Source organism: Coenobita brevimanus, chromosome 63 (genome assembly GCF_032717465.1).
Source record: "Coenobita brevimanus isolate Jiangsu-jjx chromosome 63, ASM3271746v2, whole genome shotgun sequence".
NCBI lineage: Eukaryota > Metazoa > Arthropoda > Malacostraca > Decapoda > Coenobitidae > Coenobita > Coenobita brevimanus.
In genome coordinates, this window is record NC_137016.1 from 4,429,098 (window position 1) to 4,432,894 (window position 3,797).

At 42.6% G+C, this 3,797-nt stretch overlaps 1 non-coding gene across 1 annotated transcript; it reads left to right on the top strand.

The window, feature by feature from the left end:
• The first annotated feature begins 3,429 nt into the window (after positions 1-3,429).
• LOC145404520 (5S ribosomal RNA) lies at positions 3,430-3,548 on the top strand. Its single transcript, XR_013898178.1, has one exon. It is a non-coding gene; the product is annotated as a 5S ribosomal RNA (ribosomal RNA).
• Positions 3,549-3,797: the final 249 nt, after the last annotated feature.

A 3,797-nucleotide genomic window follows, 5' to 3' on the forward strand; every position in this document is an offset into this window, starting at 1 on the left:
AAACACTGACTTACGTAAAGACAATCAGGGCAACCACGGACGCCTCGACATCGTATCACAGCTCATTATCAGGTGCTGTATAGCCCACACAACCGATTCTACCTTCCCTTTAACGCCGCCCCTCTGAGAGCTGAGAGAACGTAGAAGCGACACGATTAAACTGACGTGCCTGTGCTGTGCCGCCCCGCTGTGCCGCCAGCTGGGTACAAACGACTAATCAAGGCAGTTGTGTGGCTGATACCTTGGGTCGTGGTCTCCTTGGCTTAGCACGTGTAGTATAGTTTTCTCATATTAGTTTGGCCTAGATTTCCATAATTTTGTAGTTATTTACACGTCACTCAGTGGAAGAGAAAAAAACAAGGCTACAGCTCTACATAATTCCCATAGGTTTCTTTTTTTACTAACATATTTCTGGTAATCCATTGGTACAACACAGCATTCAAGATGGAGAGATAGCAGTTTTAGGCCAAGTTAGAGTAAAATCACTATAGCACTTCTTAACGATTTATTTTGCATACTGTATATTGTTTTCTACTGTATGCCATTCATGTGTTTTGTAATTTCGGAAAAGCCTGCATAAACACCAAAAATTTAATGTTAATGCCAAAAATAAACTAGTAAGGACGAGGTGATAGGGAGCCTCCTTAGTCTACGAGAATACGAGCCTTGGTGACTCCCTGCCCCCACATCCACCCCTTCACACACACACACACACACACACACACACACACACACACACACACACACACACACACACACACACACACACACGCAAACGCACACGCACACGCACACGCACACGCACACAGAGAGAGAGAGAGAGAGAGAGAGAGAGAGAGAAGATGGAGGTAAGAAAGGAAATTAAGAGAAAGGATTGGAAGCTTTATGATGTTAATATCATGTAACATCAGACGGCTGTGCTGAGGATAAGTAGCAAAATGCATATAAGTCTTTTCACTGTACCATTTGTATTGTACGTTATGACTACTTGGTACATTTTAAAAGAACCCTAAAGTGGAAACCAAATGGAGAAATGAAATCCATAGATGTACAGTCCTCTCTTCAGCTGGACGAACACAGATATGATGATGATGAAAACACCATCTATACTTATCATTCCGTCTCCTGTGTCGTTAACGAGTTGGAATAACTTTACCAACGACCCATAAAAGAAATATTCCCGCATCCAATCTTGTGCCCATCGCCGTACTCGTAACTCACCACAACGCACCTATCGGTCGTAATTTTTATAGCGGTGAGAAACCGATTTGGGGTAAGTTTATCGCGGCGTAAAGCTTTTACGGATTGTCCTAGGGAATGTCGACAAAGGGATGGTGAATGTTGAATGATGTGAAGCAGAGAATGACTGACACTTCAGGTGATAACTGAAACAAGTGCTGTACATAAGTACTAGAACTCTGTGAAACCATATGAGACTGCAAAAGTGAACCATCATACGAGGCATCACGAAAGTGAAAAACCTTGCAAGTGAAGATACTTAGGGAACTACAGTAAAGTGCCACATGACACTTTGCTAGACTGAACCACCTGGCTTGTGAAAATTCTCAAGCATGACCTAGTGACCAGGCCGCTCCAAGCGATGCTCCTTTACATTTAAATGAGCACTCGTTGTGGATGTTCAATGCATAATATTATGTAGCGTAAAAGATCTGTCTGTATATATGTCTATTGCCAGACGCCTTAATCCCGTAAGGGATGACCATAAACAAATCGCCTCCATTTCATTCTGTCCCCCGCCTTTTGCTGCCCTCCCCCCAGCTCACACCCCACTCTCGCATTTATTTCTCCACTCCATCCCTCCATCTCATCTCCGGCCTTCCCCTTCCTCTCCCCCCCTTCCGGAAGACTTCACTAACATACACTCTCCCCGTTGGTCTCTCGTTCTTCATCCTCCCCACATGGCCAAACCACACCTCTGTGTATTTCTCCTAACGCCTCCAGTCACATCCACATCCACACCACAACGCTCCTTCACTTCCTCATTTGTCAGTATGTCTCTTCATGTAACTCCATATCCCCCTCTCAAATAACTCATTTCCACTGCTCTCACACTTGACTTGTGTCCTTCCAACAAGTTCCAAGCTTCGTCTACATACGCTGGAGTTATCACAGTACTATCATGCACAGATTTATTTATTCCCATGCTTACTTCTTTTTTTCTTATCACTGTTTTCAAAGACCCAGCAACGTTTTTTCCTTGTTATAACTTTTTAAGTACTTCATCCTCCAAATTTCCATCCTTACTCATCACATTACCCAAGCACTTAAATGTGCTCACATTTTCCATTTCCTCACCATCCAACCTCACCGTGCATTCAGTGACTTCATTTCCCTCGAAAACCATAACTTTACTCTTCCCTGTATTCACCTTTTGATTCCCTTTCTTACACACTCTCCCAAACTCAATCACTAAGCCTTGCAGTTCCCCTTCGTCTTCATTTGGCAACACAGTATTATCTGCAAACAACAGAACAGGAAGTTTCCAAACGCTGCCATCTCTCACTAGGGCTACTCCAACATCCAGTTCCCTACCTTGTATCTCTTTAATGACCCCATCCATATACAAAGTAAACAACCTTGGAGACATGACACGTCGCTGTTTCAATCCAACAATCAGTTCACCATCCACTACCACTGCAGCCTTAGCACCCTCATACATACCCTTCACAGCAATCAACAGATTCCCATTTATTCCATATGTTCTTAATATTTTCCACACTCCTTGTCTAGCCACTCTGTCATATATTTTCTCCATATCCATGAAGGCCGCATACAAATCCTTTCCCTCCTCTAGAAACTTTTCCACTGAAGATCTAAGGATGAATATCGGATCTACACAACCTTTTCCTCTCCTAAAGACTCACTGTTCTTCTCCAACTAGTTCCTCTGTTATTTCCCTAACTCAGTCAAAAAGTATCCTACCATACACTTTTCCTATTACACTATGAAGACAAATGACCCTGTGATTACCAAACACTTCTTTTTCCCTTTTTCCTTTGTACAGGGGAATAAATGTACCTGACTTCCAGTCCCCAGGAACTCTACGTTGCTCCCAAGCCAGTCTGCACATCTTCCATATCCATTCTACTCTCTCTCTCTCTCTCTCTCTCTCTCTTTCTGTGTGTGTGTGTGTGTGTGTGTGTGTGTGTGTGTGTGTGTGTGTGTGTGTGTGTGTGTGTGTGTGTGTGTGTAAGAACAAGTAAATACCAAAAACAGCATGAGAAAATACATATATGAGGAACTAATATGATAAATATTCAAGGAAGGCAAAGAAGGGGGATTAATTCTAGAACAGACTCTGTAGATACCGGGATGATTAGTCATATGTAAGATACAAACATGCTCGGAAGAAAAAAAAAGTATATAAACAAGTCAGAAGAACCAAAGTCCTTTTATAGCCAGTTCTGTGCCAACGGCCATACCACGTTGAGTACACCGCTTCCCGTCCGATCAGCAAAGTTAAGCAACGTTGGGTCTGGTTAGTACTTGGATGGGAGACCGCCTGGGAACACCAGATGCTGTTGGCATCCCTACGTGTCAAGTGGGGTTGGTGGAGGATTAGTGCCCCTCCCTGTAAAACAATTAACTCTAAGCCATTGGCCACCCCGTCTGGGATACATGGCGTCTGGCAATGGATGAATGAAGTAAAATTAAAATTTAAGATGCAAATGCAGATTTGAAATTAATGCAGACAAATATCATGAAGTAAAATTTGGAAAAGTAACCATAAAAATGAGAACAAATTATGAAAAAAATGCACAAAGAAAAAAATTAAA